At 37.5% G+C, this 13,717-nt stretch overlaps 1 protein-coding gene across 13 annotated transcripts in view; it reads right to left on the bottom strand.

The window, feature by feature from the left end:
• Positions 1 to 13,717, bottom strand: part of LOC124951706 (RNA-binding protein Musashi homolog Rbp6) — a 596,819-nt gene that overhangs the window by 428,084 nt on the left and 155,018 nt on the right. Inside the window, exon 2 of one of the 13 annotated variants that reach the window (XM_047500573.1) lies at positions 1,336 to 1,367. The exons of the other annotated variants lie outside the window; for them this stretch is intronic. The gene's annotated coding sequence lies outside the window, so the exon portion shown is untranslated. The remainder of the gene's footprint in view (positions 1 to 1,335; positions 1,368 to 13,717) is intronic. 13 annotated transcript variants of the gene reach the window in all.

Below are 13,717 nucleotides of genomic sequence, written 5' to 3'. Positions count from 1 at the left end.
TGAAAAAGTCGTTAAAGAGTTTTGGCGCATCTACCAAGGGTATAAAGCTAATTTAATCGCCAAACTGCTGAAGATTGATCCTGAAGGAAATTGTGCTTCGAGTATGAAAAGGATCGCAAATGATAAAGTCGACGTAGAGCTGACAGGTTACGTCAGAATTACACAATTCTTTTGAGAAAATTGCTCGAGAATTGGGATCATGGTGATATGTAAATACGTGATAGTACCGTTTCTCTATCGACGAAATGAAGCGATTCGATTATCTATACCCACGGGAACGAACAGTGAAATGACGACAAATGAAACAAAATTCAATCGAATTAATTATCGTACCATGTTAATTACTAGATTCGTGCGATAAAGCGCAGACATTATACGTATCGACATACATACATACATATACTTATGCAAGATCGAAGAGAGGACTCTGATGAGCTCGGAGAGATGAAGTATGGAAAGGGGTACTCATGCTCTTTCATACCGGTGTCAGCCATCAAAAATATACAAAACACCGAAATCCAATTATAGCGTGGCTTCGAACTAAGCAAAGAATATCGGGAATGGTCTCGTTTAAATTTTAAAGAGAAAAATAAAATGCATGCGATTTAGCAATCGCGAACTTTTATTGCAATGGATCGCTCGAAAGTATAAAACGGAAGAAAGGAAGAAAAAAAGAGATATTATTTTTTTTTTATTTATTTACTTTGCAACTTCGATATCTTCGTTCTTTTCCAAATGTTTCTCTTTTTCTCTTTCAACCTCTCTCCCTCAGACTCTTTCATCAGAGATGCAAGTAGCAATTTTTTATTAATTGGAGAGAATACAAGAAAAATGAAAAAGCAAAGGATATAGGAGTAACGGAATTGTGAAAAATTCAACGAGTCAACGAGATAAAATTATCTTGATTGAAATAAACGATGTATAGACAAAGAAAAGGAATAAGAAGAAAAAAAAAAGATTAACATTCATGACATTCGTAAGTGGCGCGAATATTCGAAAAAGTATGCAGTTTTAAATGCAGAAAGTGTACGCTACCGCCATCTACGCGACGATAGAGAAAACTGGAAAGCATATCGAGTGTGCGTTTTTCATGTACATATGCAGCAGCAGTTCGTGCGCTGCTATAGGATGGATTTCCCCTGAGGCATCTTTTTGTGCGAAGGAACACCCGACCGAGATACAAAATCGTTAAGCCGCCCTCACGTCATACGATCCTCGCTTCGCTGCTTGATTACTAGGACCATTTTTCCTGTTCTCTTTTTCATCTTTTCAGAACCGATCGCCAGGTTTTTCCTACGAGTCACTACTAAAACATGTTTCTTTCGTCGGACTCACCGAGGAATCTCCTCGTCTGCTGCCTCTCTTACCTGCAATATAGAAGAAAAACAAAATGAGTTTAATTACATTCTTAATAATTAATAATTAAGTGTAATAATTAAGTGTAATTTACGAAGCAGTTTGTATTGAAAATTAAAAAAATTAAAATCCACATATATTTAATAATAAGCTAACATATATAATTATACATAGTGTATGTTTTCATATATATGTGCGAGCGCATGTGTGTATATATTGTATTATGTCCAATTCTTGTATATATTCAGAACAAACATTGCCCGCAATATGTCCCAGCTTTGACTTTTGTTTTTACAATGAATATTTTTCAAATTTATATGAATAAATAATCTTTTTCTTTTCTCTCCGCCTTTTTCCACATCATCAATAAATATTTGCTATCACTTGTACATTTTCAATTACACATATATTAACATAACTAAGTATACATTTGTTAACGTGACTCGATTAGAACGTAGAAGGAAAAAATCAGCACGGTGCTAAAGTAATTTGCCATTGTATCGAAGGAAAAAACAGGAAGAGAGAAAGATTTAAAATAAAGATTGTTATCTAAAGATCTATCGTAAATCAAGAACCGATCGGATCTCAGCGAATAGCGGCGCATCATTCGTCTCTGACAAAGTGCAGACCCGCCGAGGCATCTTCCGCCGCTGGGAACTTCCGGTCATTATTTACCATCTAGATCGTCGGGAGACTTCGACCGAGTTCCTTCGCGCGCGAAACACGAAGCCGAAATCGCAAATTGATCTGGTCTCGTTCCACGACTCCGAATAGAGAAAGAGAAAGAGAAAGAGAAAGAGAAAGAGAAAGAGAAAGAGAAAGAGAAAGAGGAAGAGAAAAAAAAGAAACGCCGTTTTTTATCGCTCTTTCACACATGTTTTCCTCTCAAAAAACTATGCAAAAGAAGATCATAACGATTACGATTCTTCCTGATATTAATGATGCATCAAATGAAATGAACAAAACATCATATGAATTTTCCGGCATAGCTTTCGTCATAGCTTTTTATATTATTTACACATTCACAATTATAAAACAATAATGCAAACCGATTGAAAAATTCGATAAGTTCTTATACGAATAAAAAGAACCAAAAGGAACAGTGAAATAGATGGAGAGAGAGAGAGAAAAAGAGAGAGAGAGAGAGAGAGAGAAAGAGAGAGAGAGAGAGAGAGAGAGAGAGAGAGAGAGAGAGTTGCCGTGTAGCGAACGGTGTAGATCAAACAAGAATTCTTGATATTCGGAGCTTCAACTTAACCGAGTCTTGGTTATCTGTACCAAGTAACAGCATAGCATGCTTGCCAGCATAGTGAGTGCTTCCCTGACAATCCCGTGGTATGTTAACGTCACTTCGTCCGATGGTACCAATTCGCTAGGCGAGAGCTAAAGACGAGAAGTAAGGACACGTATCGAATGAATCTTTGATAAAGCCAGACTCATCTCTAATGTAACCGTAACCACACTTAACCACCAAAATCGCTCGCAAATAGGTCGATCTATTAAGCGACGAGCTTATAATGGTTCAATGTATCAAGCGAAACAACTTGTTCCAGTATTTGGTGCAACCAAGTTATTCGGGATAAAGACAAGGATAAATAGAAGCGTTTGTGAGAAGCGATAACGATTCGATAAACCGAGTTGGAGAAGTCGTCATGGCCAAAATTGCATCAGAAACAGATAATGATAAATTTTCAAAGGCTTCGCTTCCGTGTTGGTGCAATTATTCTCGTACACATTTGCATATCGTTTCAAGGTAAACTCTCATGCAATTACATAATTTGACCCATTTGCCTGAATTTGGAGGATTTCGTAATGTTTTCTCTTGCACATTCGTCTAAGAATACATTCGTAGAAGCTGTGATTGCGAACATCATCGTCTACAAGTCGAATTATCCTTGATAAAGAAAGATTACTTCCCAATAATCCACGGCATGCGCATTTACCTCGGAAACCAGGCAATAAATATGGCGTTTACACAGCAACCGGAGCTAGTCCACCTGCAGAGTGAGAGAGAGAGAGAGAGAGAGAGAGAGAGAGGCGGAAGAACGGGGAGAGAGGGAGAAAGACAATGTGGAAAGGGTTGCTTCGGCTGGATAAATTCCTGGCCACGGTCCAGCGTTTCGAGTTGCAGAAGTCGTTTTCCGACAGACTCTTCCCGATACAAATGAATGTCCGTTCCCGAACACCAACAGCAGCAACAGCACCAGTATCAGTCACTGAAACCTAGGAAACTGCGAAACTACGAAACTACCGTAGTAAATGGAGTCAGGTCTCCCGCCCAGTAGTCAAGACAATGGGAATATCGGAGGGAAAGAACGAGAATCGCTGAAAAGGCTCAGACGATCGATGAATTCCCTTTCTCTATCTCTATCTCATTCTATCTACGATTCTTTGTAAATACTTCATCTTAAAATCCAAGCAAAATGTTTTCACAAACGAAGTTCCCATCTCATTCTTCTCTCCCTCTCTCTCTCTCTTTCTCTCTCTCTCTCTCTCTCTCTCTCTCTCTCTCTCTCTCTGTTCTTTTCTTTTCATTATTCTGCACTGGCCTGCTACTTTTGTCATTAAAATCCAACGATATTTAAAGCAGCAGCGCGATCGAATGAAATATGAACGACAAGATAAAGCGAGCTCGTTCCCCGGTAAAGTTTAAAGTGGATTACCAGCGTGTCAATTCTAAACGACTGGAGGACAAATCATGGAGCAGGACTCTCGACAAGTCCACGGGCCATTAAGCGACACACTTATCAAGCCGTAAAAACAAGCGCGGTCTAAATCACCTTTTTGATACCCTCCGTCCAATCCGCAGGGCATTAGGGGATCGCGTGCCGAGCGTGTTATCTCTTTTAACGCATGCATGACGGTACGTCGAAATCTTGCCACGCTACACCAGATAGCATCGTTTCGAACGCACGTACGTGAACGTCAGTGGACGCACGACTTTTCGCCGTTATAAATTCCAAACAATAATTCAGTCCCCAATAAAAATTTCCACAGGAGATTAAAGCACATTCGTGCTAATAGTTAAGATTATTATTATTAATTATTTAAATGATAAAACCCACTTGCAGCGCCTTATTCGAATTCTATATCTTATAAAACGCTGACATTTGTCAGGAGAAACATATTCAAGCGAAAGACGATATGAAAAAGAGGAAAAAAGTACAAAAGAAAAGAAAAAAGAAGGAAAGAAAAGAGCAAAGCAAAGAAAAATGTGCAAACGTAAGATGAAGACGCGCGAGTTGGTCTAACAATAAAACGAAAACGATGTAGACGGACAAAAGCAGAAAATAACATGGCGAACAATTTGAGAGATTATAGAGGACGGTCGTGGTTTCCAATCGGTTGAATCTGCCTCGTAACACGTTTCTCCTACTCTCTATGCCCTTCGGAAAACCTCCCATTGCATTTTCAATTCTGTAGCTTGAATTTTGCAAAGCGACCGATGACGAAATTCAACATAAATAATTTCCGCGTTTCTATTGCACGAGGTCACGTCGTCGTCGTATTGCGGATACTAAAACGCTTCGTATGTAATAGAACACGTACACTACTATGTATTTGTGTGCTCGTATCTATCCCTGTGTTTGTTGTAAATAGGCGTGGTCGTAGATTTGACGTACGCACACATGATACGGTTCGATGCGATAAAATACGTATGTATATATTTACACACAAGTACTGATAAGGATATATAAGTGTATATTTATACATCTACACATATGCTGGCTTTTAGACAAAACATAAAATGACGCACACAATTTGAATTACCTTTTCAGTAACACTTTAGTGCACCCTCTCTTTAAATTTGTACGTACATATATATATATATATATATATATATATATATATATATATGCATATCGCTTTGAAAACATTTATAAGCGACTTGGAAACATGGATACCCTTTTTTCTTTAATCAATAATTATATAATAAACACATTTATAAAATATACTATTATTAATTATTTGCTAATTGAAAATTTTCTAAAAAAACAACTGTTTGTTTTTAAATGTGTACCGTTCAATATGATCTTTCCGTTTCTTTTAAAATTACTTTGTTATCATTAATCATACAGATATCAAACATTTTATTCGAAAGATCCGATCCATCACCTCATGTAAACATACGTAAATATCGAGAGTTGAGAAGTTTTCTCTAAAAAGGAGAGACCACGACGATGAAAGCAAAGATCTCGTTCTACGAGACGACAAACGTCATATCGTTCTTCACCTACTCCTCCTTCCTTCGTCTCCTCTTTAACCACCACTTCTAGGTCCTTCCATAATCGTCTTACTGCACTTACGTCTTCGTGCAATCTCATATCACCCGTTCATTCCTAAAAGGAAAACTTTATCGTCGACATTGCTGACAGCAAGTCGTTCGTGCGATTTCCATCTAACCAAGAATCGCGAAGATGGAAAGAGGAGAGAAGAGAGATAAGATGAGAAGAAGGAAAGGGAGAAGTATGGAGGGATTTCAAGAGCGAGAAAAGTGTATTCCGACCGCTGTGTCTCTTAAGCAAAACGAGACGTCTTAATCGTCGATGTAGAATACGTCTTAATCTAGAATACGCCTCTTGGTCCTAAAAAACATAGTAAAGTAAAAAAGGAAGGAATGGAGAAAAAGAAGAAAAAGATGAAGAATAAATTCTTATTTATATATCTTGATAATAACGAACGAATAAAAGAGGAAAAGTTAGAGAAAGATCCTGGCACAAATGGTAGGGATTAATGGGAAATGAGAAAAAAGAATTTTACAAATGTATACCATGCGATGCAATGAAGTCTCCATCGGTATTCGAGGATGAGGTCCTACAAGAAAGATTTGCGTCTCCAACAGTACAGTTTATGTGGACACTGATTTGAAGCGAACGCTAGAAAATTTGACATTCCCACCAGCTTTTCGGACCACTGTTGGATTACGGTAGTGCACACTTACGTAAAGGCCGTCCCCAAGGAATGGGACTATCCCTCTGTCATGGTACTTCGTAGAAAAGAAGAAAGAGTCGGACGACTCCTGGAATATGTAAGCGAAGCTCTACGAAGAAGTCACAGTGAATTTTTAGATTCCGTTGAGTTTGTCTACGAGATTTTATTCCTCTCTTTCTACTTTTTTTTTTTGTACTTTTATCCAGGGAAAATGATTTTTGAAATTGCAATGTGTCCATTGAGGATTACGTACTTGTGCTTTAAAGAAAAATATTTTTCGCAAGGTACATCATGGTCTATCTTATTTTTTTAAGTTAAAACGAAAAAACAGTTAGGAAACTCGTTTTGGTGATAACATAGATATGAATATTGAGTTCTTTATGAAACGACTGGACATTGAGATTAAATCGCGAAGAAATATATTTTTCGCAATAGAATTGAGTTATAGATTTTTACGGACTGTATTATATCCTTACACTCTTAAAAGATTCGAATGTTCTCTTCTTTCTTCTTTTGCTCGTGGTCGTCTTTATTTTAAAGGGTCATAGTTTCGTTTTGTAGTTATGGTAAGACCGCCCAGTCTTTGACACGATGTCCATACATGCGTATAATTATTGTATTTTTCTTAACTATTTAAAAAATAGTTGCTATGAATGCGTCTAATTGTTTAAAGACTAGCACGAAGTGGAAGTTTCCCTTATACTCTTTCTTGTAATGACGTCATAAACCAATGATTCGCCTCAGATATAAATCTATGTAACACGTTAATAGAGATACGAGGAGCGAGAAAAATGATTAAAGGTCGAGATGAAAGAAAGGAAACTCGTACCGGTTAGAAATAAAAACTAATAAGTAAGATAAGCCCTTACTGTTAATACTGTATTATAGAAATTGCTATTGTTGTTCAAAATTGGATGATTGACTCTGTAGCTCGAGCTTATTAACGAATTGAAACACGCGGTAGACCGCTGATAAGGGTATTATCATCTACTCATTTTAACGGGCTATTTATTTTTCCACGTTGCGTAGGAACCACCGTCCATTCTGACAAACTCAATGGCAAGATAAAAACAAAATTTGCTGGAGGGCAGAATCAGATGATGTATGGTTGCCGATGCTGCTAAAACGCTCGATCGCTGCACACGTACCTACATACGCACACACATGCACATACACACGCGCTCGCGCGTGCGCACACGCACACATACATGCGCTTACACACACACATTAGTACACACGAATCATTCGCGTACCAAATATGTATATAAGTGAACCCGTTACAAACCAAGTGAAATGAGAATATTATGCGTGACTATGACAATCGATACCGCCGACACCTATTAATCAATGAATTTGCGGGCATTAACGTGTTGACTGTAGCGCGAGCTACCTAACCGTGGTTCACGGTTTAGGCGGATCGTTACGTTAGTCACTAAACGATAATTGATGCACGTCGTTCCTAAAGTGCTTTTCCCATGTAGCTACCTGCCATCATCGACATTCGATTTCTTCAGCTTGACGAATGATTCCGCAAATATCTAAAATAGAAACAGAACGATCTCAATGGCTAACTTCTTTCTAAATGTATTATATTGAACATTCTCGTACTTCGAAATTATTCGCTATTGGCATAATAGGTATAAAGTCATAAAAGCAAATAGCTTTCGAATCTTTTAAGAGAGAAGGGATACGACGTAGTCAGTAAGAATCCAGAGTTCAATTTGAAAGTATCTCGAATCGAAATGTCGACCGCGTAAGAGGACATTGATCGGGAAATGAAGTCGTTCTGGCTTCGTGAAAGCAACAAAACCGTCGCATTGCCCGCAAGTCTCTCCATTAATAGGTAATCCAATTCACGATAATGGCTTCTTAATACTCTCAGAGTCTTATCGCTCGATTTTTAATTCTCTCATAGTAGTAGCAGTAGTCACGATAATCCAACTTGGATTAACTTATCGCGATGGTTGATAAATTCTTCCTACGGACTGTATATTCGAGAGAATACGATACGAAGCAGTTTACAATGAAAAGATAGGAAAAATATTTCTATACGATATCGAATTTCGTGACTCCTGGTACTACGTATCCTCGAGTTATCCACAAAAATCTCTCAAGAGAAAGTTCGTTTGTCGTATATTGTATTCTATGTATACGACATTGAAAAAGACTTTAATGATTCCAAAGTGAGACCACCATCGACGAGCGTGTTTACAAGTGGTCCTTTCTAGCAATTCACCGTACGACCGGTGAAGAAGAAAAGAGAAAAGAAGTATAAAAGCAAATGAAGCGAATTTTTATACTGTTATAGAATCTTTGGAAAGAGAGTCATATTTAAAAATAATGGCTTTTTCTTTGCAGTGTTTTTAGTCCAGCATCCAAGTTACCGATCCTAAGAACGAAGAATAATTCGTTCTACAAGAACGAACAATAGGAGCATATAACTTGGATAAGAGCATACATTCTTTTTTAATAATTTAAAAGAGAATCAAGAAACGAAGAGGGGTGAATTGTTTCAAGAAAGATGGTGTAGAGCGAATCAAATGAAAAGAATAAATCAGAAAGAAAATCGATACGAAACGAAGTGATAGAATCAAATAATAGAAAAAATAAAATAATCTGATTACTTTAATTCGACTCTTGGAAAGTTTTTCGTACAAATACTCTATCGTGTACATACTTCGCGCAATACTTCTACCCTCAGCTCCATTCAGCTGTAGTAGTAGCTTACAACTATCATCTAAGCGAAGAAATTGATTCGCGTTCTGTACTTTACACGATTATGACGACACTCAAATATAAATCGTTAACGACCACGATGTCTAGATTGCGTCTTCTCGATGCTGGAGTCTGTCGTCAACTTGGAGGATATATCCGAGAAAGTATACGATGAATAAATTTAATTACATACTGAAGAAATTCCACTAAGGAAAGAACCGTTTATGCGAAACGGTTGTAAAAAAGTATTTCTGTGAAAAATTTTGTACAAAAACAATATATTTACATATAATTGATTTAACATTTAATAGAAAATAAAATGTTCAACTATAAACAAAAGTATAATAATCGATAAGCTATTAATGTCTTTAAGAATCCAATAAAGATCTATAAAGTAAATGAAAAAAGAAGTGAAAAGTTCCGGAAAGTATCCCTAGTATAGAAACCTCAACGGACTGACACACTAACCTATATAATTTCTTGGAAAGACAAGCGTACTGTAGGGGGAAACGAATACATAAAAAACTGTCTACGTTTCATGAATCCCCCATATATAAGTATTGCATTCTCACTTATATAAATTCCGGAAATAAGCCTCAGCAAGGCGAGTAAGCAAAAAAACACTATTTTTCCTGCTCGATGCACATAACTAAATTCGTTTTTCTACTGACACACTAGTAACATATAAATTTTTTTATATAAGTTTACCATAGTTTCTATGAAAGCTTGTTATCATTTAAATGTAAATAAAAAACATATGTGCGTTAACAAACGATATTCGATTCGTATGTTTTTACAATTTTATTTTTAGTACTAAACAACGTAAAATACTAAAACAAAAATTGTTTTATCAAGTACTGAATGTTGAATACAATCGGATACAAGATAATTATTAAACAATGCTCTTACACTCTTCATATTGGTTGTCTTACATTTCAAAATACCCAATATAATTAACAAGTTTGTCACAAAATACAATTCAATAGTTCTTGCAATTCGACTTTTCTCATATTTAATGCTGATTGAGAAAGTGAAACAACGAAAAAAGATAAGATTCATTGTGTATATGCAATTTACATCTTTTTATCCATACAAAACACGTTAACTGACGATGTCTTTTTTTTTTTTTAACATAGAAGGAAGTTAGTCTTGTATATAAATATCAATAGATATAATTTACATTAGTTAATAGAAAGTTACATGTACAATATATAAGTACCTAAAGAAAGATAGAGAGAGAGAGAGAGAGAGAGAGAAACGTTTGAAAGGTAACAAGACAGTTGAAAAAGTGTTAACGAGGGTGCAAATAGTGTGAGAAGACGAATCGAGAAAATATGCATGGTAAATGCAACAGCAAATTTCAAGCTGGCTTGATGTAATCAAAAAGAGGAATCCGAAAATACGGCGAAAAGCATTGATGTGTAACAACAGTGTCGTTTGCGTAGCCGCGTTAGGAACTATGTTAAAAACTTATCGACCGACCGCGGAAGCGTTATTACGATTAGAGAGCGAAAAGTTGCCGAAAGCCGTGGCGCGTATTCGTGTTTACACAGCTATCACCTTGGACTCGAGAGTACCGGTTTGCTTCGCGTAAACATCAAAGGGAGAGATATCCAGGCTGCTATTGCTGTTGCTACTAACTCACAATGACGAAGTGCTTGCCGAAGGCAGAAGCGTAGATAGGAGGAAAATATTTTCTCGAAATAAACTATAACGATAACTGAGATAATTTAGTGTGAAAGAATTTGCAAATTTATTCGGGAGAAAAAGTCGGCGGAACAACAGGCCTAAGGATGAAAACGGTCCAACGGGTAAATGGTCGCGTTAGCCGTTGGTGGGACGTGTCCAAAAGTGAATTTTATCTACGTGCTCGGCGAACGAATATGTAGGTAGGTACGTCGGTTGGCCGGCACGGTACAATGGAGGACTACGAAATCAGAGATAAGTGGCGCTCGACGACGGAATTTAGGAATACCTTAGCGAACGACGGGCGGGGACACGAGGCGTGCTGCATTTAATATGCGCGGAGGGAAGGGTCGTTCGAGAGGGCCAAAGTGTCCTCAGAGAGAATAGGAGAGAAGGAGAGAGTCCTGGCCCTTTAATTTATACGATTGCGGGGCTAGGCCACGTTTCCTACCATTGTTCCCCTCACAATAAGTCCGACGCTGCATGCTCGTGTTTCTTTACGGACGCGTTTCGACCCTCCGTTCTCATTCCTTCTCTCTTTCTCTCTCTCTCTCTCTCACTCTCTCTCTCTCTCTCTCTCTCTCTCTCTCTCTCTCTCTCTCTCTCTCTCTCTTCCTCGCTCTCTTTACCTGCCGCGAAATTTACACCAAGCTTCGCGACATTCGGCACGCCCGTCTAGAATGTTACGACTGAAACGTATCGTTTCTGTATCAAATATCCGTTTCGGTCCGCGACGGTATAGTCGACTCGATTTAAAACGCGTGGGAATACTTTCGTCGAAACGTTAAACCTTACACTTTACACGTGTCTAGACGATACAAAATTCCTATTTATTTTACGGAACACGTTTTCTATTTATTTTTTCTTTCTTTACTAACGTACGTAAACAATCAAAGAAAAATAGAAAACGAAAAGTCAACTGACCAAATCCAACTTTCTTTAAAATCTAATATCTTCTTTCTTTCTTCGTAGTAGATTCTAGCAGCGTTTTTACCTCAGAACGTTCTTACCAATGGGAAAACAAATTCCCTTCATTTACTTTATTCCTCTTATATTCTTTATTGTTGCTTCTAACACCTGGATTAACGTTTACATGAAACATTCCACTATCATCAGATTTATATAGAAATAAAGAAATAGAATAACAAGACGAGACGAGAATTATTCTCGTTTCTTTGGGAAAATTGTAAAAATTCTCGAAACGAGAGCACTTTACGAGAAGTAAGATATGTTTGGAATCGGGAATACGAACAGATTTTATGGATAGGAATGAAAGACTAGGATGGAAGATATTGTAAAAGTTAGTTAGGGAAATTCGAAAAGTTGAATCGAATTCAGAAGAGAAAGAGAGAAAGGAAGTGAGAGGAGAGAGCTTCTGCTCAGGGTTGGAAGAGAAGGACAAAGAAAAGATCTGGAACGGATGAAGTAATCTTGCCTCGTTAAAACCGTTGGTGAACGATGAGGGTCTTCGATGCTCATTCGTGAATCGAAAGGGAAAGAAGAGGGTCGTCCAGAGAAGTACCCAGACTGATCTTTCGAACTGCGGATTCGCATCAATTAACGCCGAAACTCTGCAGCGGAAACTTCAAAGGTGACGAGCGCTCTACTACAAGACACCATAATGCCAACTTTCTCCACTGTTTCTCAATCGATGATCCGCCGCCATGTTCCTTGAGTACTTTTATTTTTCCAAGAGTCTATTCTACGAGCCTTTATTGTGATTCCTTCACAGTCGATGATAATTTTAATTTTATATCAAAGGGATTCGAAAGAAAAAAAATTAAAGGGACAAAAAAACAAATAAAAGTTAGCAAAGAAGAAAAAACATGCTGGCAATGAGAATCGATCCGGTGAAAATAAGCTTAATCTCGCTGAGTGAAATCGTTGCCAAATGTAATGCGTCTCCTGTTGGCCGACGAGTCCACCGCAAACAACCCCTCTTACTCTCACACAGAAAATTCCTGCCTACCGCTGAGTCTCTATCGACGGATTAGCGACCGCGGGATCACGGCAAAGAAAGCTCCAAAAAAGTAGAGAGCGGTAAGGTTTTTATAGAAGTGTAAGGGTGATGGTACAGAGAGAACCGGCACGTATTTGAAATATTTTATTTCTTCTTCTGTTGCCAAAATTCACCATCGCTAATGACATATTTTTCTCTTACTTGTGTACCCGTACTGCTATCGATAAAATATCAGACGTACGGACGAAGAGAAATGCCAGCATTGATCTTTAATCGGGAAAAATCTCGCCAAAAGGAAAATGCCACATCGGCCAGTCCGTTTACATTCTGTTTCATTTCAGACATGAATACTTCCATAAGAAAAATATTGTGTTCTCTAAATGCCAAAAACAGCGACCCCTCGTTCATTCGTCCGTCTGTCAATCGCACTGTCGGACAATATCTCAAATCCGTGAATAAACATGTCAAAATATATTCTTTACTATTTAATATTTGATTTTCTGTAGATAATAATTAATAAAATAATAAGAAAGAGATAATAAAAAACATGATTTTTTTCTTTCTTAAAAAAAAGACGATCAATTCTATGTGCCTTTCATGCTCCTCCATTCGATCTACCGAGACTACTTGGCTAAAGATTTCGTAGCTATAGGAAAATCTTGCGATTCAAGTGACCTACCACCTGTGATCCAATCGACATTTGCGCGGAACATAGATACCAGGAAACATCGTTGCTGCAACTTTTATACATTTACGTCGATCGACAATGTAAATGCTGCACGACCTCGCTATATCATACAGAGACCCGCTTCATGCTACTATTTATGCCCCCACAGCTGGCGTCGACGTCACAAAGTCGAAACTGCAGTTTAAAACTTTCGTTACGACCCCGATATATATGTATATACCGTATTTACTTGTATGTATATATGTGCCTATATCTAAGTGTTCATGTGTCGAAAGTATTACACGGATAAAAAATTATATTCGATCTCAATGGAAAATTTTATGAAATGTATAGTATATAATGTTATATAACCACATTTCAAATATAAAATACTATCAGGA

This window comes from Vespa velutina, chromosome 1 (assembly GCF_912470025.1).
Source record: "Vespa velutina chromosome 1, iVesVel2.1, whole genome shotgun sequence".
NCBI lineage: Eukaryota > Metazoa > Arthropoda > Insecta > Hymenoptera > Vespidae > Vespa > Vespa velutina.
Note: the sequence above shows the minus strand (reverse complement) of the source record. Positions and strands in the feature narration are given on the sequence as shown.